Below are 24,216 nucleotides of genomic sequence, written 5' to 3'. Positions count from 1 at the left end.
AGGCACTTTGGCTCTGACAATAGTGCTACAGCGCCCAAAACCTAGTGCTACTGTGCTATCAACGCTATTTTGAGATTTTTAGCGACTTTTAGAAGGACAGAACAGTCTTTTCACTTGGGAGCATTGGAAAACTATTTAAGGGACATTATTCTGCGAATTTAGGAGGTAGTTTTAGTTTTATAAACCCTAGATCTAGAAAAGACTGGTGTAATTAGATTTCTTTTTCTGGTTTTATGACTTTCTAGATTTCTTCTTCATCTGAATTCTTTAGGTTATTTTCTATGAACAATTATTTAAATTTTATTGTCATTATGTTATCTATGAACTAAATATTTTATCTAGGGATTAATGTAGTCACTTGAATTTTAATTTTATTATGATGTTCTATTGATACTTCTTCTCTATTCTAATCTATATGATGTTTGTTTAATGCTAGTAAATACTTGATCACTATTTACTTGATTTAATGGTTTTGATTCAAAATTCGAAAGATGAGAATTGAATATGCTATCATTATATAGACATAGGTTACATATTTGACGAAAATACCTGTATGACTTGTGTAGTAATTAGGTTTCCATGCTTAATGCCTTCTATATGTTTAAGTTTATCACATAAATGTAGAAAACCTACATATAGGCTGAGATCTTATATCTTGAGAAAGAATAGGAATCAATTTATGTTAACCTACTATTAGAATAGGAAGAAGAGATTTAGAATTGATTAATAAAATTAATAGAATGAAAAGTTGATGAAATTAATTCCTAGGTTTTTTATTATTGATTTTTAATTCGTTGATTCATTATTCTGTTTACAATTATTTAAATTGTGTTCATAGTTTAGAACTATTCATCTTTATTTTAATCACCAAATAGAAAGTGAAAAGCAATTATTGGTAATTGGTTAATAGTCTCGGGAGGACGATCTCTGTTCTTACAGACTTTATTACTTGACACAACTACGTATACTTGCGTACAAATTGTACAGATCATTAGGCAGCGCCGCGGAGTGTGTTTAGTAAAATGGAGGCTGAGCCTTTGACTTGGGGCGGGCCACGATGTTGGGGCATGGGGCCGCGACGCTTAAGGGGTTTTGAACCCTGAGAGGTTTTTTGAGTGCGGGAACTCAACCCTAAGGGCTCGGGATTGATCCTACTACCCAATTTAGTGGAATTCGATGTCCCAGAGGCTAGGACTCGATCCAGAAGCCTTTATTCACTCGTATTGACGAGATTCTTTTTCATGTTTGTGACTAGGTCATTTTTAGGGGCTCGGATTAGGTATCGTACTCAAGGGCCATTCATTGGTAGCCTGCAATGGGACCAAAGGTAAGAAAACTACACCCAAAATATGATGTACATGATTAGGGCTTGGCCCGAATGCTGGACATAATCTTGATTTGGGCGTTGTCCTTATAAATGCGCATGATTATGATTATGCCAGTGTATATATGTTTTAATGTATTACAATGCATTGTACCTGTATAAGTGATAAACATATTATGTGATTGTCTGCTATGGCTAGGAAGCTTGGTTTGTAAGCCGAGGACTTGTTGTTTTATTTGGTTAAGGATCGATTTACTAGTCGAGGGCATACTTGATTTAAGGGGGTCGACTTAGAAGTCGAGGATCTGCAAGATTCGGCTTATAAGCTGAGACCGACATTACGCACGTTGAGCGCAGGCCGCTGTGGCTGGGTCACCTTGGGAATGTACCAAGCACTTGAACGACTCAGATGCCATAAGAATAAAAAGGGAGTGCAACACACACTTGTACAACCCTAGGGTTCCTGATCTAAATAGTGTCTATGCTTAGTTCCAGTTATTATTGTTAAGCCTGCTGTATTATTCTGTGAATTATTTGAATATGTTTTCTTGATGAGTCTTTTGGCTCACAGGTGCTTTGTGGTGCAGGTGAGGGTAAGGAGAAGCTTGGTTAGCCATGAGTTGGAGAGCAATAATAATGACGTGTACATATGCAGTTCGCTCAACCGCCACGGCCGATATATTTCAAGGAAGCTAGGGTTGGATCCAGTTTCGCTGCCTAGGTCGGCTTATTTTGTAACCTTGGAATTGTAACCAACTTTTAAACTTGTATTTTGGGATCCCATGTAAAGACCAAAGTCTTTGTTTAATGAAAAATGTTTATGACTTGACCAAAATTTTAAATACCTAAACCCTTAGTGGCTTAATCACATGTTTAGTCCAAATGACTCGTTTAGCGAGTCCATCACTAATTTTAAAGGTAACAGACCCAAATTAGCAGGGCATTACAGGGGTGGGTCGATTCAGGGAATGCTTGGGCTCACTCTTAGGGGCTTGAGCTGTTGGGAGCTCATGGCTGGGCTGGGTTCTCTCGAATGGAATGAATGGAGGCACAGGCCATTGGGGCTTGGGTAGATTTCGCACGACTGGGAGGCTCAGAGACGTGGCTGGGTTTGACAGGGTGGTGGCTGGATTTGGGTGGCGGTGGTTCAGGCCAGATATGAGGATGGAGATGGTGAAGGTGTGAGGCGGCTACGACAAAGGGAGAGGGGAAGAAGAGAAAGTAAGGTGTCGAGCTGAGCTCTTTTTTTTTTCTTTTTTTTTTTAAATTGTAGGCGATGTGTCGCCTATTAGATGGTGACACATCGCAGATCTCTCTGCTCAAAACCACCAAAATTCCTTGAACATGTTGTGCACTTAGCCCATATTACTACAACATTACTGCATCATTGCAACCAAGAATTTTAGATTTTCTTTCCTTAGCTCCCCACCTTTTTGTTCACCTACCACACTTCCAAAACATTCAAAAACTTAAATTGTTCACTCCAAATCACTATCTTTCTGGACCTAACTCCTGCACCATAAAATGAAACACCAAAGACCCAGTGAAAGAAGATCAAGAAAACAAGGAAACCCATTTTTTTCTTAACAAATAAAAAAAATCACTCAAGGAAATATAATGAACTTAACTAAATTGCTAAAATAAAATTAGAAACAAAGTTTAGAAACTTGGGTTGCCTCCTAAGAAGCGCTTGATTTTAAGTCGCCGACTTGACTTTGTTGAAAAATGTCATCAAAGAGCAGTTTTCGCCTATAGAGAGTGGCATAAGCCCTGACATATGGGTCTTTATTGTGGATGCCCTCAAGCTTGGCGAGATGTGGGATTGGAGGGCTCATGTACTCAACTCGACTTGCTTTTGATGAATGAGTGTGGTGGACACCAAGATACGATGCTATTGATGGTGGAGGAGGTGGTGGCCAAAAAGGATCTTCATATGTGTATGCTTCCATGACTAGTGGCTTCCAAAGTTGAGGATTAAAAACTTATTGTTCTTGGAAGTGTTGCATATGGGGTGGTGGCGGGTTTGTATCTAACTTTTTTGTACTAGTTTTCTCAAAATATTTATCAACATCTTGGATAGAGATAGAATTTGACATAATTGAATTTACTATTGCCTCTCCCTTTGTTTCATCACTTTGGATTGAAGAGGGATCCATTCCATGCTCAACTTCTTCCTTTGGCAGCTCCTTCTCCTTTCCACTCCCCAATGACATGACATTGTGATGATTTTCCCCTCTTGAGTTTTCTATGTAGCTAGGCAAAGTCTCCAGGGGTGTATTGTGTAACTCCTTGAACAATTCATCGACTTGATTTTCTAAATTCTTTAAAGATGCACCATTTTCCTGAATCAAAACATCACTTTTCGCCATAAATTCCTTCATCAACTCCTCCAATGAATTTGATTGATCCACTTGTTGAGGCTCTTCTATGATGAAGTTTTGAAAATCCTCTAATGTCTCCCCCCATGGTTCTTGAGTGCTATCTTCAAAAGTAGGCTCCATATGGTTGAAATTGTTCTCCAAAACTTGGTTAGTTATTGGAGAATTCAAACAATACCATTCATCGTATTCCTCCATGTCTTCCAACATTCAATAGGCTTCATCAATGGATATTTGATAGAAAATAGTGGTGCCATCTCCTTTTTCTACCCATTTTCTTGTGGTGGCATGCAACCCATTGAGAAAGACTTCAAGTAAACACTCCCTTGACAAACCATGCTAAGGGAACCTTATGAACATATTTTTGTATCTCCACCATGCTCTATGTAAAGGCTCTGAGTCATGTTGAACAAAATTAATGAGGACTTGTCGATGAGACATCTCAAGTTCCTCACAAAAGGACCAAACAAACAAAAGCATAACATAGAACAAGGAAAATAAAAAATAAACAAATGAAAAATAAGAAACAAAATTGAAAAGCAATTGATTTTAACAAAAAAATTCACTAAATCAATCCCCGACAACAGCGCCAAAAACTTTTTGTGTAAATTTAAGCAAATAAAATCGTGCAAGTGTACACAGTCGACAAACAAGTAATAAAGTGATAAGTGAGAATCATCTCCACAGGGGTTGTGTTAGTAATAAATTGTGCAAAATCAACAGTTAACAAATTGGAATAAAGCAAATGATAATGATTTGATGAAACCTAAAAATATATGAGAAAGTAAACAAAATAAGCAACTAAACAAGAAAGCAAGACAATGAAGATGAGTTAGAATTATTGAATCCTTCTAATATGCAATATGGTAATAATGTTGCAAGTATGCTATAACAAAATGGGTTTTATTAGCCAAGAATTACAAATAAGTTCATAGGCTTCCATCGAAGTCACTATGGTTTTAATCCTTTAATTGAACCAAACATATGTCTATGCCAATCCAAATAAAAGAATTCAAATCAATCACCAATTCTATTTAGTTATGTAAGGCAATAATATACTTCTATACTATAACAAATCATAATTCAAAGAAAGCAATCTCGCACCATTCAAGTTTTGTGTCCATTAATCCTAACCCCAAAGGTATTAAGAATTAACTCAATTACTAACAATTGATGGCCAAACAAAAGCAAGTACTAAGAAATAATAATTACTTGAATGAATAAAATATTGATTCACAAATAACACACTTGCAACAAAATACCCAATTCACATAATAAAATTCATCAACAGTTCTAACTACTAAGAAATTAGCTCATGAAAAAAATCTGAAAATTATCCATAATAAAACCAAATATTGTCATGGGAATTACAAGAAAAGAAATTAAATACTAAAGGAGGGATTATAAAATTAAGCCCCAATAGGTGTCCCCAAGAGGTTCTCTTCTTGTCCTCCTCTTTGAATCTCCTTCCTTTTCTTCCTTTTTCCTTTTCTTCTTCTTCATTTTCTTCTTCAATCCTTGGTGGCTGCTCTCTTTTTCGTGTCTCTCTCCCCAGAAAAAAGGGTGAGGATGATGATATCTCCATTAGGATAGTTTCCCTTTTTCTTTTCATGGCTCCCACATGGGCCTCTTTCATTTCCTTTTTGCTTCTTTATTTCTTCTCTTTGTGAATCAATGGACCCAAGTGTAAGCAAAGCCCAATACTAATTAAGTAGCACCCAATCCATTTTAAAATAAGTCCAAAAAAACTGAGTTGGATAAGACAAAATTTAAGTTTCCCACGTGGACCTTCTGATAACTTCATTTTAGTGTCATTTTAGAATGTGTTTTTGTGGTAATCTTGAGTCTTTATGTTTGTTTTGTGCAAGACTACGCTTTTGTTTGTCTTTGTTTTAGGTTGGTGCGTTGAATCATGAGAAAAATGTAAAAAGTAGAGAAAATTGTGGAAAAATGAAGCTTTTGGTGATTGTTCGACTCAAAATGGTGCTAAGGACAAGTTAAAATCAGTTTTTGATGAAGGAATAAGGTTGAAAGGCTTAAATTGAGAAATAATGGAATTAGGGCCACGTCTTGGAGTTTAGAGTCGCGACTCTAGTCAAGTCAGAAACACAAAGCTGCTAAAGGGAATTAGTGCCATGATTTGCCCTTATAAGTCGCGGTGCTAGTGGAAATCAGAGGATAAATCAGGAGGGAATCAAAGACACTGGCCGCGACTTATTAATGCCTCAGTCGCAGTGCCTGAAGACATACGCAGATTTGGAAGTCCTTTAAAATAGACACGGGTCGTGAGCTAGGAAAGGCCAAGTCGTGTCCCGCCTATGAAAAAACAAGGGATTCTGATTTTTCTTAGTATAAATTCAGACTTAATGTTTAATTAGGGTTAAATTAGGTTTTATTTAGAAGTTTAGAGACTAATTTTGATTCTTAGATTAGTTTTTCTGCACTTTTATATTTTTTATTTCTTCTTCAAGTTTTTGAATCTTATGTTTCTGAATTATTATTTTGTTGATTTAGTCATGTCTGATATGAACTAAACATTTTATTCTAGGGTTTAATGTAGTCACTTGAATTTATATTTAATTTAGTTATGATGTTCTATTGATTTTTATTCAATATTCTAATCTATATAATGTTTGCTTAATGCTAGTAAATACCTGATACATATTTTCTTGATTTATGATTTTGATTCAAAATTTGAAAGATGAGAATTGAATATGCTATCGTTATATAGACATAGGTTACATATTGGACGATAGTACTTGTATGGCTTCTGTAGTAATTAAGTTTCTATGCTTAATGTCTGCTATATGTTTAAGTTTATCACAGAGATGTAGAAAACTTGCATATAGGATAAGATCTTATATCTTGAAAAAGAATAGGATTGGTTTTATGTTAACATGCTATCAAAATAGGAAGAAAAAAATTTAGAACTGATTAATAAAATTAGTAGAATGAAAAGTTGATGAAGGTAATACCCTAGGTCTTTTATTATTGATTTTTATCTTTTGATTAGTTATTTTGTCCACAGTTATTTTAAATCTTATAATTAGATTTATTTGTCTAAATTTTGTTTGCCAAATAGAAATCAAAGAACAATTATTGGTAATTGGGTAATAGTCTTTGTGGGAATGATACTCTATTTACTATCTATATTACTTGAATCGATTGCGTGCACTTGCGTATCAAATTTTCATGATCACCTTCCAAACAGCTGGCTGGTAGAATGAGATGCTACTGCAATGCCGCAACATTTCCTCCTCCTGAATCTATTTCTAGCTTCAATTTCTTTCAAAATATTCAAAACTCTATCAACCACCTGCCAAGATAAAATTCCACAATTTAGGATGTATTTTTCTAGCATTATACTAATATTACATATTATCTTATTATATTTAATATTTGAAAAAACTAAAATAAAGACACTACAAAACACCCTAAACCAATATTTTCTTGATAAAAATATAAGTTAAAAGCATAAAAATAACTCTAATTCCTAGAGATATCTATATTCCACTATAAATATGGAATTACACTCTAAGTATTTATAGAATTATATTTACAGAGTTTTCTCTTGTAGTCCATTGATATAATCAATATATGTAGTTATGTCCTCCATTATTGGTTCGATAATAAGAGCTGGTCAAAATTACCCTTTTACACTTCTAATTACCTCTTGATCCTTAAGTACCACTAATTCACTAGAGAATAATTAATCTATAATCTAATTGTAGATTTGAGCTCAATAATTATTCAATTCCAAAATTAACCCTCAAGGGAACCAATATTCGATCTCTTAGGAAAGCATGGATTCCAATATTGTAATTCATGTTCCCAGCCATCCATGATGTTGAATCTCCAAAATAAAAGTCATTAGCCTCATTATTCTAAGAGACCTTAACGAGTGAAAAAAGATCCAATAAACACAAACAGGAGTTCATGAATACTCAGGATTTAGACTGACCTACAAATGATCATCTATTATGATAAGAATTAAATCTTTATGTCAAAAGACAAGTTGATAAAGATAATAAATTCTCATCAGTCTTGTCATATATAATCTCTATTATAAACAATACCCTTACTAAGATGTCTATCCACATCAGTAATCAGAATCTAGATTACTCGTATCTTGTATGCTTAAGAAACTGTACTAGTAACCATTCATTAAAGATTTCTTACTTTAATATGTTACTGACTATTTTATTCATTATATATGATCTTAATTCTCTCGTACTAATATAAGATCATATTCTCATGAATGAATAGGGAATTTTCTTGATATTATTATATAATTAATTCAAACAATAATTATAACATTCAAATATAATAAAATTGTACTTTTATTTAAAACCAATAAAATGTCTTTACATGCTTTTAGGGAATTTATCCTAACAGCTTGAGTCTTTCTCTAGTAGGAAAGGCAATTGGAATTGAATAGGCCTTAAAATTCACACAAAGACAAGCACTTTCTTTATGAATTTCTTGGAGAAAACTTATGATCTTGGAAGCTAGAGAGAGAGAGGGAGAGGTTAAAGAGAGAATTGAAATAGTGATCAAGTCTATCAAAACTCTAAAAGACGTCTTTTATAGTGTAGGTGTAACGTCCCAAATTACCTATTCGGGCTTAGGGCCTTGATTAGGAGGTCAGAATGGAAAATTATGGAAATTATGTGATTTAATTATGAAATATGTGTTTATGTGATATATATGTGTATCATTATATGATTATGTGAGTTATATTATAATATGACTAGATATGCATGTGGGCCCGTTTCTTATCAGAAGGGAAATGTCCATATTTTGGCTCGTTACGTGTATATTTGGAGTATATGTGCATATATGTGATATATGTGTGAGACCACATTATTATGTTGATATATTTGGGTTACTCAGCACGAGGCAATCCTAAGTAGCAAGTTAGCGGGAAAGTCACAACGGGACCAATACTCGACTTGGGGTGAGTCAAGGGGTATTTTGGGTATTTAGTACATTGCCGAGATATTGGGTAATGGGAATAAATATTCGATGATATATTTGGAGTTAGCGAGATTAGGAGGGAATTCTGGGGATTTTTTCCATTTTACCCTCAGGGGACATTTTTGGTACCCCGAGCCTTAGGATTTGCTTAAGGTTACTTGAACTCTAAGTAACCTCTCATAAACAGAAAACACGTTCAAATCTTTTGTTCTCTCTCCCATTCTCTTATTTTCCGCTCGTTAGCGTTTTCGAAGGAAACTCGAGTTTTAGAGCTCGGATCAAGCGAGGTTAGAGTCATAACGATTCTAGGGAAGATTAGAAGCTTGATAACCTGGGGATTTAGTTGAAAAATGACTTAACCAGAGGTGATTTAAGCTTTAAGTTTCTGAGTTTTGTTTTCTTTAAGTTTCTTAAACTTTGATTGGGTTTTATGGTTTGATCAATTTTTAATCTATTTGAAAGTTGAGTTTTGTTGCATGGGGTATGCTGATGATGTTTTGGGATCGAATTGTGGGTTTGGTACGGTTTTGGGGTGAGTTTTGGGAGGAATTGGATTGCATAAAGTTGGGTTCGCGGGGCTGTGCCGCAGCCCTGTTCTTGAGCACTGCAGACCTCATGAGCTTAGAAGCTTGGGCGGTTCCCTATAGCGGGGTTGCGCCGCAACGCTTGCTGGGCTGTGCCATGGCCCATGTCTTGAGAAAATAAAGGTTAGGCTTTCTATTTGTGGAGAGTTGCAGCTCTAATTGTGGGGCACCGCGGTGCAAATAGAGGTTTTTAGTCAAAGAAGGTTTTTTATTGCGGGAACTCAAACCTAAGGGCTCGGGATCGTTCCTACTATCTAGTTTGTAGAATTCGACGTCCTAGAGGCTGGGAATCGGTCCAGAAGCCTTTATTTGCTCATTATTGACGAAACTCTATACTTGGTTGTGACTAGATTATCGCTAGGGGCTCGGAATTAGGATCATGCTCGAGGGTTATTCTTATTATACATTACACTCTGACCTGAGGTAAGAAAGTTGCACCCAATACGTGATGTGTGTGATTAGGGCTTGGCCCAGTTGTTAGATATGAGTTGGATTAGGGCTTGGGCCCCTGTAAATATGCATGATTATGATTATGCATGTGATTGTTTGATTAAGTATGTTGAATGCTCTATATTTGGATATATGTTATATAATGAATGTCTGTTTGCATTATCTAATTAAGGAAGGCTTGACTTATGAGTCAAGGATGGCAATAGCACTGAGCGCTGGTTGAAAAGCAACTTATAAGTCAAAGGCGACAATAGTGCGCTGAGCGTTGGTCGTTTTGGGTTAGGCCTAATCAGGAGCGCATCATACGCTTGTCCAACCCAATGGTCGTGAAAAGCTAAAGCGCCAGGTACACTGGATCAGCTCCAAGGCTGGTTATACAGAGGGTAGGGAAATTGGGCCCCAGTCTAGTTTATTAGTCAGTTAATTAGAGCAACTGGCCCCCATATGACATTGTAATCATGTATATGAATGGTATGCATGCATGAGTAGGGTTGTTACTGTTAGACATGCTTATTATGATTTGGTAACATGTTATTAATTGCTTATGAGCATGTTTAAGTTTTCTTGCTAAGCCTTGGCTCACGGGTGCTATGTGGTGCAGGTAAGGGGAAAGGGAAGCTGGACTAGCCATGCATTGGAGAGCTTCGATGGCGACGTGTACATATGTGGCTGCTCGACCACCACGGCCAAGATTTCTCAGAGGAGCTAAGGTTAAACCCTATTTTGCCGCTTAGGTCGGCTGGTTGTAACTTTTGAGTTGTAATTACCTTTTTGGAACTATAAACAACTTTGTAAATGTTTATTATGGGATCCCATGTACAAAATTAATGTTTTAACGAAATAACTATTCATTTGACCGAAATTTTTAACCCTAAACCGTTAATCACGTTTAGTTGTAGGTTTATGGCCAAATGACTCGATTAGCGAGCCTTGCACTATTTAAAATACACAGTGTAACAGTCTTGGCTATCCAGGGCGTTTCAGCATGCACCATCATTAAGTCTAACCAATAGGATTAGAACTTTTGAACACATCATTTGGAGCTTAAAATATGTATCTGCTTGGACACATCAGGTGATGCATCGCCTGTTGCATCTCGTAGAGAACTTCAAACTTTAGGCATTGCATTGCCTACAAGGAGTCGATCCAACGCCATATAGTTAGGTCTAACTTCTCAAAAGTGACCTTAAACACCTCCAAATGCTTCCAAGATTTTTAGGCATCCTTAGATATCTCAATGTATCACTTTAGACCCAAAAATAAAAATTTTAAATGCCTACAACAAAAAGTCAAATTTCACATCTTCATTATGTGAAACCATTAAAGTTTTACCCCTAGCTTGTGTAATACTGTAACGCCCTACTAATACAGGAACGTTACATTGTGTGTTTAAAATAGTGTTTAACTCATTAAGCGAGTCATTTGGACTTAAACATGTTAAAGTTAAACTGTGATTTAGGTACTAAAAATTTTGGTAAAGAAGTTAAACTTTTCATTAAAAAGATTGAGTATACACAAGGGATCCCAAAATGGTTATAAACATAATACAGATATATTCAAAGTTACAAAAATGGCCGACCTAAGCGACAAAACTGGACTTATACCCTAGTCCCTTAAAAGAATCTTGGCTGTGGCGATCAAGCAGGCTGAGTATGTACACATCGCCCCTAGAGCTCTCCAACTCATGGCTGGTCTAGTTTGCCTTTGCCCTTACTTGCACCATGAAGTACCCATGAGCCATGACCCAACAAGAAACCCCAACCAAGCAAAACAGATATTCAATGAAATACAAATCACAACTAATATGCTTCACAAAGTATAGACAAACTCATGCCAACATCTAAATTATTTACACGGCCCGTGTCGAGTGAGTGCATACAACACCCCTAAAGTGGCCCTGCCATCACGACCTACATTCCACATGATTATTGCTGAATCTAGCCCATGTCGATTATTCATAATAAATGCATGACAACATATGCTATAGACACAATTACAAAACAATAATATATTTCAAATAGATTCAGTTCACGGTTATAACCGCGTTCACAAGTCAGGGTCGATGCCCTAAACATGATGCATGTACATTTTTTCTTACCTTGAGTCCTGTGCAAATAACAGAATGACCTCGAGTGTGATCCCTTTCCTGAGCCTTGCAAAAATCCTAGTCACAACATAAATGGTATTCTCGTTAAGAACTAAGTCTGAAAACGGGTTCCAGGACAAATCCCTAGCTCTCGGGGCCTCCAATTCCATTAATTCACGTGATGGAATTTCCCCTGAGTCTCAAGCCTAATTCCCAAAGTTTAGAAAAAAAAAATGTCTTGAAAGTGTACCGGCGGCGACCCATTGGCGCCGCGACGAAAACCCAAAATTTCTGGGTTTTTCCTCTGCGATTTCTCAAACCCAAAATTGCTAATTCGACCCAAACTTGTGCCAACCTTGAAATCAAGCACTAAAGCAGTCATAACACTTCATATACCCCCTGTAACAACACTCCATCATCAAATTCCAAGTTTAAACGAGAATTGCAAGATTTTACGTTATAAAATCCCACTTTTTCCCAACTCTGAAAAATCAACACAATTCATGGATTTCAATTCAATTTCAGAGTGTCGACGCCGTTTTTCGTCAACTTAAATTTGAAGAGCACTAAACAATATTTTAGAAAGAAGAAAAGAAAAGAAAAGAAGAACTTTTACGTGGTTCAGCAGTTAAAATCTGCCTGGTCCACGAGTCAATATTATTGATCTTAATATTCTCTCAAATCTTTCTTAGAGAAATTTGAAAGAGTATTCTCAGTACCAATTTGTGCGTGAATACAAATGAAAATTACCAGGCTATTTATAAGCTTGGTTGGGAGAATCTTCCCATGATTCAGGGGAGTTACAACAAATTATTCAAATCTGAAATAAATGTAAGTAAATACATTAAATACATAATATCCCATGATAATTGGGATTTAATATCAGATAACAACAAATCCCTAAGGAATAGGGATATCCTAACAGCTGTTGTGTACAAAACGCATTGCTGACCTTGAACGCAAGGTTAACGCACTTTCGAGATCGACCAATACTTCGAGCTTGTTATTCCAATAAGCCTCCTCCTCAGCTAATGGTTTCATCAAAGTCAATCTTCAGAGACCAATGCCCTCGAGCTTGCAACTAAGGCTTGAATAACACCTATATGCGTTTGAGAATATTCTTTCTTTCGAGCTTGAGACTTAAGCTCGAGCCTTTAAACTTGTGCTCGATCACCAACATCAACAGGTCAGGAATCATGCATATTTATACAAGTGTTCAGCCACTGCTTCTTATTTTCGAGCTTACGCTTTACAAGCCTACATTTTGAGGCTCATTTATTCATCCTCAAAATTTGGGTGTAACATTTTTCCTCTGCAAAAGTGTTGGTTCAAATCCTTTGAGAAGGAAAATTTTGAACTCTATTTTTTGAAAAACGTGCCACCTACCACACTCGAGTGCGGACACATGTCGCTTGGGGATTGCATACCAAGAGTACTCAAGTACTCTCTTTTTCTACACATGTCATTTCCTGTTCCTTTTTGTCGCCATATTTCGGGAATCAAACGTGATCCCTTGGATCTCCTTCTAATATGAATCAATGGTCCAGATCCACTCGACCTTTGATTTGATGACTGGACCCCCTCTCCATCTTCTTCATTTCCACTTTTACTCTTCAGAAAGTACGAACCAGAGAGAAAAAGAGAAGAAAAAACAAGGGCTCTTTTTGCATGTTTTCTAAACCAAAGAAGCAAAGCCATTCTAGTACATTCAGCTCTATGAAATCATTCTTGCTTCTGCTTCTTCAGTCGATGATCTCATCGTATACTCGATCCAATTCGGGTAAGTGCTCTGATCTTTCATGGTTATATAGATATTTTTTCTTGTTTACGCATTTCTTTCGTCCGTGAGGATAACTTTCTGGTTCTTACAAAATTTTATGGCTCCTTTCTTACATTAAGCAAGGTTTTTAATTTGAGTAGATTTGGCATGATTACAATCACGGTTTAGACCAAAAAATTTATGGTAGAAACATGTAAAAATGGAGTTTTTCTGGTAATGGGGTTTTTTGGTCATAAGTTTCGTGTAGCTTAACAAATAGGGTTTTGGATTAGGGATTTAATGCACGAATCCCGAAAAATATTGCCTTTTCGGGTAACTGCCAACTTTTTCCTTGGAAATCCAGGATTCTTATAAACTGGCAATAACCGTCTCACTCCTGCGTGTTGGGGTTTTATGCCCTAATTAAAACCCAATTTCTTTGTAATCTCATTTTATTATCAATAAAATAATAAAAATCATTTTTTGACTTGGTCAATCACTTTGCTCACATGTTTTATTTTCATGATTATTTGTTTAATATAAACTTCTATTAAATCCCGAGCATATAGCTAATCGTATTTATAGTGACGTAATCACAGTGGAATATAAATATGATTATATGTTCAAAATAAGTTAGTCCTAAGATTAGTCAGTGCACATAATTTACACTGACTTTCTGATCTACGATATGATCTACTTACACATTATAGTGTTATGTTCTTTCCATAACATTAGCAAAATAGATAAGATCAGATGTATTTGTTATATCGGACTGGACCGATATTGACAGTAGACAAGATAAGTAAATATACAGTTATTATCTATTCTAGTCATATCATATAGTTGACCATATGTTAATTCAATCTCAATTCTGAGTGGTTAGTATTCTAATTGATTGTATTATTTGAGTTCTTTGACTTGTTTGTTACCAGCTTACCCTACGGACTATCCCATACTTATATCTTGGGAACTCGGTAGTATAATTGAGTGGGAGTGTTAATCATAGATATGAACATCTATAGCTTCTGATGAAGAAGTGAAACGATGGTTTCTTTTTAGTTTGGTTCAAGGTGCTAAATGATAGAGATATCATTTCAGTAATTAATATTAGTTTACTGAAATATCATTTACAAGGAACTAAGTGTTTTAAGGATAAAATACAATGAGGGGTAAAATGGTATTTTAGTCCCATCTCATTGTAGACCGTCTATAGAGGATTGAGTGACAATTATGGTTGTAACAATGGATAATTAATAACGTATCTATATTGCTTATAGAGTGTTCCATGAATTCAAGAGTGCAATTCTGAGTATTTAGTAGAGTCACGATGAATTAATAAGTTAGTAAATTTATTTATTAAATTTATGATAACTTATTGGAGCTTGATTTCATAGGTCCATGGTCCCCACTATACCTTGGATAAAATCATCTAGAAAGTCGCAATTAATTGATTTAATTATCAAAGTTGACCAAGTCAATTTTGGATAGTTTCACAGAGTTATACAATTTAGAGAAGAGAAGAGAATTTAGGGCAAATTTATTGATTAAGATAAATTGGTTTCTAAATTAATAAATAAGTTTAAATCAAGGTTAAAATTATAAATAATTAATTTGATAAAGGATTTAAATCATTATTTAATTAAATTAATCAATTGAAAATAATACAGTCCTTGATTTTAAGTCCAATGGGCTTATAATTAGAAGGAAAATTTCACAGGCCTAAAGCCCATGAGAATTTCGACCAAGGGCTGTTAATTGGCTATTATTTTATAGATTTTTAATTAAAATAAACGGCATAATTGAGTCTATAAAATGAGTGCTAGGTGAGAGATGACAGACACAAGTTTCTGAGAAGATCAGAAGATCTAGTAGGTTTTAGATTCTCTCTACAAACATAAGTCATTTTCTAAGTCTCATTATTCTTTTCTCTTCTGCTCTCTGTATCTATCTCATGTGTTGAGAATTTCCCACCCTATTCTAGGTAATTCTAAGGATACTTTGGAAGGTTGTGAAGAAAATTGAAGAACAGTTCAGTTTCTTGGTAATAACCTACGACAGAAAGGATACAAGGGTTAAAGAAACTGAAGGAAGAACTCCATCATTCCGCTGTGTACAATGTAAGTGTTCTTATCATTATTTCTATTTGAATTCAATTTTAGAAACATGTTTTAGGTTTTCTTATATTAATTCATTTAATATAAGATCTACATGAAAATAAACAAGATCATGTATAAGTTTTCCCATCATCATGTGGGTGCACGCTCGATGCCCAAACTTTACAATAGTTCGAGACAGGCATCCGAGTCAATCTCGCCTTTTCTAGTCTTCAGGCTCGATTAAGATGATCTCGTTATCTCGAGCTTTCGAGCTCGAGTTATCAAGATTTTAACCTCTTCCTCTTTTATCTTTTTATATATATATAATGGGCCCTCACCTTTTTCTTCCTTGCTAGACATTGCAGTACTCTGAGAATCGGTGGGGCCCAAGTTTGCCATCCCTTACCACCCATCAACTCTCAGTCCTGAATCGTCTTTCAACCAAAATTAGTGACTGATCTATGAGCACAAAGAACGATGTGAGCAAGAGGGTATACGAGACCACTTTCGACGTCAGATGGACGAGGTTGAAGAGAGGAAAAGGAAGAGACTCCGAGTGGCAACCTATCCCGACCAAGATCCTGAGATCCGACCTATTCCATTAGACCCAAAACTCAAAGTTACCATAGCCTTTCCACCTGGTGAGCTTGTATTCAGCCTTATGGAGAGTCATTCTAACCAGCCACCTAAAGTTCCCAAATCCTTTCTATCCCAATCTTGAAGAGTTCTTTCTTCGAGGCCGAACACTACCAGATTTCATTCACTTCGACCCAAAAAATTTCTGAGCTCCTCTCCTGTCATGGGCTGATGCTCTCTAGAAAGTTAGTTTGTCACCCTGCCAGCTCCGACGAGAGGAGCTGTTTTTCTCCTGGCAAAGACGATCCAGATAGACAAGTCAAGCTTGCAGCTTGGAGCCGTGAGCATTTATGAGCTGGGGCTTTACTTCCCCTGAAGGACTATTTCTGGAGTTTTCTGGACTACGCTGGTATAGATCCATTCCAACTCCAGACAAACTCATACATGGTCCTGTCCGCGTTAAAGTCATTATACAAAGAAATGAAATGGGAGGAGCCTGCATCACACGAGATCATGTACCTCTTCTGCCTCAAATGCAACCCCTCATGAGCTCATGGTGGGGATGGGTTCTACTATCTATCAAGCTACCCCAAGGAGAAGCGACTGTTCGAGGATATTCCGAATCATCCTCCGAACTTCAAGACCGCATTCTTCTGGACAGACGGTCTCACTCCCTCCCGATTCTACTCCTTTCGGAGAATTCGTAAGTTCCTTACTTGTGTTTTCTGATTAAATTTCCCTTTAATTTGCGAGCCTAACTGACTTTCTCAAACCTTTTATATCACCACCTACCATCGTCCCCCACCTATGGACGCCATGAGGGAACATAGGGAAGCTATCCTCAAGCTTCCCTATGGTCGACGATGTTGGAAAAACTTATACATGATCTTTATTTATTTTCATGTATATCTAATATTAAACAAATTAATACGAGATAGCCTAAAACATGTTTATAAAATTGAATTCAAGAGAAACAAATAATAGAATACTTACAGTATACGCAGTGGAATTAAAGAGTCATTCCTTCAGTTTCTCTAACTCTTATATCCTCTCTATCGCAGAGTATTATCAAGAAACTGAACCGATCTTCTATTTTCTTCACGATCTTCCAATGTATCCTTAGAACCACCTAGACTAGTGTGGACAATTCTCAACACATGAGATAGATATAGAGAGAAGAAGAGAAAATAACAAAGAGGCTTAGAAAAGGACTTGTGTTTAGAGAGAATCTAAAACTATCAGAAAATCTCACTTGTGACTTATCCAACTTTTTTTTTTGACTTTTCTCTAAGCACTCCTTTTATAGACTCAATTAGGCCATTTAATTTAATTAAAAAATCAATAAAATAACAGCCATTTTGAAGCCCTAGGTCGAAATTATCATGGGCTATAGGCCCGTGAAATTTCCCATTTGATTATAAGCCCATTGGACTTAAAATCAAGACCTGTATTATTTTATATTGATTTAATTAATTAAATAATTATTTAAATCCTTTATCAAATTAATTATTTATAATTTGAACCTTGATTTAAATTTATTTATTAATTTAGATACCAATTTATCTTAATTAATAAATCTGCCATAATTTCTCTTTTCTTCTCAAAATTACACAACTCTGTGAAACTATCCAAAATTGACCTGGTCAACTTTGATAATTCTAATTGATGATTAAATCAATTAATTAAGACTATCTAGATGATTTTATCCTAGGTACAATGGGGACCATGGGCCTATGAAATCAAGCTCCAATAAGTTATCATAAATCTAACAAATAAATTTACTAACTTATTAATTCCTCATGACTCTACTATAGACTTGGAATTGCACTCTTGAATTCATAGAACACTCTATAACAAATATAGATACGCTATTAATTATCCATTGTTACAACCATAATTGTCACTCAATCCTCTATAGACGGTCTACAATGAGATAGGACTAAAATACCGTTTTACCCCTCATTGTATTTTATCCTTAAAACACTTAGTTCCTTGTAAATGATATTTCAGTAAACTAGTTTAATTTCTGAAATGAGATCTCTATCATTTAACACCTTGAACCAAACTAAAAGGAAACCATCGTTTTACTTCTTCATCAGAAGCTATGGATGTTCATATCTATGATTAACACTCTCACTCAATTATACTACCGAGTTCCCAAGATGTAAGTATGGGCTAGTCCGTAGGGTAAGCTGGTAACGAACAAGTCAAAGAACTCAAATAATACAATTAGTTAGAATACTAACCACTCAGAATTGAGATTGAATTGACCTATGGTCAACTATATGATATGACTAGAATAGATAATAACGGTATGTTTACTTATCTTATCAACTGTCAATATCGGTCCTGTCCGATGTAACAAATACATCCGATCTTATCTACTTTGCTAATATTCTGGAAAGAACATAACACTGTAATGTGTAAGTAGATCATATCGTAGATTGGCAAGTCAGTGTAAATCCGGTGCACTGACTAATTTTAGGACTAACTTATTTTGAACAAATAATCATATTTATATTCCACTGTGATTACGTCACTATAAATAAGATTAGCTATATGCTCGGGATTTAATAGAATTTTATATTGAACAAATAATCATGAAAATAAAACATGTGAGCAAAGTGATTGACCAAGTCAAAAAATGATTTCTATTCTTTTATTGATAATAAAATGAGATTATAAAGAATTTGGGTTTTAATTAGGGCATAAGTTTTAATTAGGGCATAAAACCCCAACAGACGATCCCTCTCTTATCTTCTCCATGAGGACAAACTTTGGCTTTGCAACCTTCTAGAAAAAGGCGAGATCACTGACGACTCGGGCAATAAAAAATATGCAAGATGGGAGGACTTTCTCGTGCCTACCACCAAGCTCCCCTTGAGAGGCAAACACGCGGGTCAAAGCACTAGAGCCCATTGATATCGTCCAATAAACTCCTAAGCGATCGTAGTAGTAATCGGGCTATGTCGTATCCACAGAGAGGTAAAATACAAGTAAAAAGAAAGATTAGTAAATTAGAAATAATAAACTTTGAAATAATGTAACTTTGAAAAATAATATATATTTTTTAACACTAAAATAAACAAAATTGAGGAATTAGAATCAGAGAGAAAATATGGAAGGCATAAGTTTCATTCATGCAAACATATATATATATATTTTGATTAATTCTACTCAACTATAATTCTACACCATTAATTATAGTTGGAAAAAATATATAATAAAGCTCACCTTAAAATATGTTCTTAATTAAATTATACTAACTTCTAATTTTGAAAACCTATCATATTATATACCTTAGAGCGACAATATACCAATGGCAGAATGTAGTAAAAAGCATATAATATAAAAAATATCATAAATTAAACCAAGAACCTAAATTACATAAGAAGAGCATGACTAGACTTATGTAAAAGACACTAATAAATTTAGAATAAAAATTAGAAGAAAATAAATTTAATTGTAACAAAGATATAGAAATGAAGAACAAAATAAAGAATCAATATATTAAAAATATAATGTGAAACATGAACTTCACTCTAGCCTTTCCACAAGAGAATTTAGCCCAAAATAGGCATTGTTTTCACTCAAAGAAATGTAAAAGAAATGAAAGAAAAATAGGAAAAAGAATGTTTTTCTCTCTAATTATACTCTCCACCTTAATTCCACAATCTAATGATTTTTTCCTACATTTGGCTCTCTATTTATAGTGGAAATATGACCCAAAATGTGTTAAAATCGTGTACAAAAGAATGGGAAAATGGCTACAGAAACTGATGGAAGTGGGGCAAGTGGTGTTGGGTCATGGGGGACAAGGCGGCCACGTGGCATGCTTTGGTTGGCTCAGCATAGGAGTGTTGGGTCGTGGGGCACATCGTGGGACGCGTGTTGCATTGTGATTGGCTCGACAGGTGTGGTAGGCTGGCAGATGTCAGGCGTCAGGCGGATCGTCAGGCGAGTGGGGCCCGCTGCATCAGTAGGTGGCAGCGCATCAGGCAGCTCTTCAGACGAAGTCAGTGGCTGCAACTTGACTTTGGCAGGGGCTCGGCTTTGGCTCGCGTGCTGGCTCAATGGAGTGGCCGGAAAGGGACACGTGTCAGCTGCTGGAGGAACAGCTCGGCTGGACAAATGGCATGCTGCCACGTGGCAGCTGCTGAAAGCTTGGGCTGGGCTCCGTTTTGGGCCTAATTTTGTCAAAAATGCCATTTTTTCATGATTTCTTCAATTTTAATTCTTTCTTTTTCTTTGTGTCAAAATACATTTTATTTCTTGAAAATTAGACACAAATTAAATTAAAATTAATATTTTCAAATATAAAATATATGACAATAAATCCATGAAAATATTAATTAAAACTTCATTAATTTTAAACTTTAAGACTAATAAAATGATACTTCTGAACACTAATCACCCATAGACCTTGCCCCTTCGAACCCTCGGGGGATTGGGAAATGAGGCACAGGATGAGGCCTCAGCGAGCTTGTCAGGAGGTAAAGTCATACTCGACTCATCCATGTGGTCTCCGTCATTACTTATGTATGAACCTGACGTAATGATTCTCTTTGAGAACCCTAGGGATAACTTCCTAGCATGGTCAAGAGTAGACCTTAGAGTCTATAGGTTCGATAGTTGGCTAGATAAATACCAAACCTTGTATAGCTTAAATGAGGTTTGGGATGAGGTAGCAGTGCAATATGGCATAATTAATTATAGGGTCCTCTCGAGGATGGCCCCCACCTTTAGGGAGGGGACTCCCATAGCCTCGTCAGAAGACAGGGGAATTTCCTACTCCCAAAGTTCGAGCTCTAGTGATTCCTCCTATTAGGTTCTTGACACTTAGTCTTTTTCACTTATAAAAATGTGTATGCCTTTTTTCTTTCTTGGCTTGATTAGTCTTCCTTGTGATTTTCAGGTGACATGGAGTCGAACCTAGACAACCTTCTGGGGCAGCCCCCCAAACCCCGAGGTACTAAACAAGGTTGTGTAACCTCAAAGAAAGGGGCCGCCTTGAAGTCTGCCAAGATCATTGAGGGCTCCTCTCCCTCGAAGCTCGCCTCCTCTGAGCCCAAGGCCCAGGCTCCAGACTTCACGGACGTGGTTTCTAACATAGCTCTTGCGACCTTGACAGTCTCCACCACTGAGCCCTTGAGACCATGCCATCTCCATATCCGATCATTGCTCGAGACAAAGGCAAACAAGTCGTGCCTCATTCGGCCTTTAAGCCTACGGGTGCCCCAACTGTGGTCCGAAAGTTCGTGGCGTCATCCCACATGCAGGAGTACCCTCTGGAGAATGTTGCGAGATCTCTGCGAGCTGACCTTTGTTCAGACCTGTTGTCCCGAACAAGCCAGTCCTGCAGCAATCTCGATGCCAATGTGTGGCAGTTGTTGAAGGGGGACAATCCCACACGCCTCACTGACCAAACAATGGAGCTCGGGGTTTCAGTAAGTCTCTTCCCCATGAATTTTAATTTCTTTGGTCATCTGTTTATTTTCTAACCATTGTAAAACTTTTTGTTTTAGACACTTCTTGGTGTCCTTCGCCAAGGTTCGAATTCTCCTCAAAGAAGGCAGCAGCGGAAACCCTAGTCTATGAAACAAACCAGACTCGTATCCGAGCTAAAGATGGTCTGAAGGAGGCCAAGGGAGCCCATGTCAAAGCTGAGGAGGCCTGAGCCAAGGCCGAGGATGCCCTCAAGCTTCTTCAAGCTAAACTTTACTCCTTCTAGGCTACTGCCAACAACCTGAAGGCAGATGTCGACACCAAGATAGCAGATTTCGACGCTACCAAGACCGAGATTGATCGCCTGAAGGCAGAAACAAGTGCTGCCAAGGCCGAGGCCGAACGCCTAAAGGATGACAAGAATTTCGCCTTCGAAATTCTTGAGGACGAGAAGAAGGGCTGCACCGAGGAGTTCAAGATCAAGAAGGATTGGGATACGAACTGAACTATGTACATGATTTGAACTCTGAACCCCGACATAGACACTCTATTCCTCCAGGACAAATAATAAGATTTCATCTCCAAATGGAAGGCTCGGTTGGCCGAGGAGGACATCACAATCACTACCCAGGATGGCAGGAATAGGGATGACAAAGGCAAGGAAGCCGAGTCTGGTTCAGTTGACCAACACTGAGCTGTCTCGAACAGGGTTGCGTCCCATATAATTTTTGTAATTATACTATATATTTTTTGTGCCCTTGGGGCAAAGACAATTTACTGCTCGAGTCTAAGATATTTTGATTATCTCGTGAATGTTATATTTTAATAGTAGTTTTTATGCTTTTACTTTCTAGCTCGAAAACCTTTTTGCATATTATCTACCTTTATATTTTTGCCTTAATATTATACATCATATTTCTGGATCGAAATATTTCGAGCATGTTATTATTAAGGACCTGCTTTTATACTTTTTTATTTGTACAAACATACGTTGGGTTTAAGTTCGAATGTCAATACATTCATGCATAGTTTATTCGAAGTACCCATGTTTGACTTCGTTATTGTCAAGGTCGAACTTTACTTTTACCATGTATTTAAAAGAAACACTTAATTGCACGTAACCTCATTAGTCTAGTTATATTTTCTTTTTCTAGTTACTTTTCCTCGTCCTTGAGTATGATCTCGAGGTTGCGAGGTCGAAATGTATTTGCAAAAATTTCCAACCCTGGTCTCGACATGTTCTTTTTTGTTAGTTTATCTAGAATTCCAAATTTTGATTGTGTCGATTAGGTTTTGCTGGTTTGTTCCAGACTTGTTTAATTCGTGTTTGGTTAATGATCCTTAAACTTATTGTTTTCTTCATGTTAGGTTAACAATCCATACATTGCTATTAGGATTTATTTTTATTGATGTTATATTTTTTCGAGCTCGTGGTATGATTGTATACCACTTATGCTCCCTGAATATCATATAATTGTGATCTTAGGTTATTGAATTTTGAGGGCTTGCAAAAAATAACAATAAAAATACAATATTTGAATGAAATTCAATGCTTTATTGACAAAAGGCAAAAAATCAAATACAAGCTTGGTTAAAATGAATAAACATCATTCCTACATTACTGATAATAAGGTCGTAGATGTTCACCATTCCAAGCTCGTGGAACCAATCCTCCATTTAGCCTTGCTAGTTTATAAACTCCAGGTCGAATGATGGACTCGATCTGGTAAGGTCCCTCCCAATTAGGGCCGAGCACCCCAACAGATGGGTCTTGTGTGGCCAGACACGCGCCTCAACACCAATTCTCCCAATCTGAATTTACTGTCTCAGACTCTTTTGTTAAAATATATCGTAGCCCTCTGCTGGTATGCCGCATTTTTTAGCTGGGCTTCGTCTCGTCTTTCTTCGATAAGGTCCAAACTTTCTTCGAGCTAGGATTGGTTGAGGTTTGATCATATGCGTCGCCCCTTATAATTGGGATTTCTACATTGATAGGAAACTTGGCCTCGCATCCATAAGCCAGGGAGAAGGGGGTATGCCCTGTCGAGGTTCTTGCATCGTTTTGTATATGCACAGGACTTGAGGTAGTTCCTCCGGCCATCTTCCCTTAGCTTCTTCTAGCCTTTTCTTCATAGAACTCTTTAGAGTCTTGTTTGCTACTTCGACCTGGCCATTTTCCTGTGGATGGGCCAAGGAGGAAAAGCTTTTAATTATCCCATTTTTTCGCAAAAATGTGTGAATAAATCACTATCAAATTGTGTCCCATTATCTGACACAATCTTCCTGGACATCCGTATCTACAGATGATATTTTTTATTACGAAATCTAGGAATTTCTTCAAGGTGATAGTGGCTAAAGGTTCAGCTTCGGTCCACTTCGTAAAATAATCAACGGCGACCACAACGTATTTTACTCAACCTTTTCCGGTTGGCAAAGAGCCTATAAGGTCGATTCCCTATACCACGAATTGCCATGGGGAGCTCATCATGGTAAGCTCGGTGGGTAGGGCTCGCAGTATTGAAGCAAATTGTTGACACCTAT

This window comes from Humulus lupulus, chromosome 9 (genome assembly GCF_963169125.1).
Source record: "Humulus lupulus chromosome 9, drHumLupu1.1, whole genome shotgun sequence".
NCBI classification, from domain to species: domain Eukaryota; kingdom Viridiplantae; phylum Streptophyta; class Magnoliopsida; order Rosales; family Cannabaceae; genus Humulus; species Humulus lupulus.
This window is presented reverse-complemented; position numbering follows the sequence as displayed.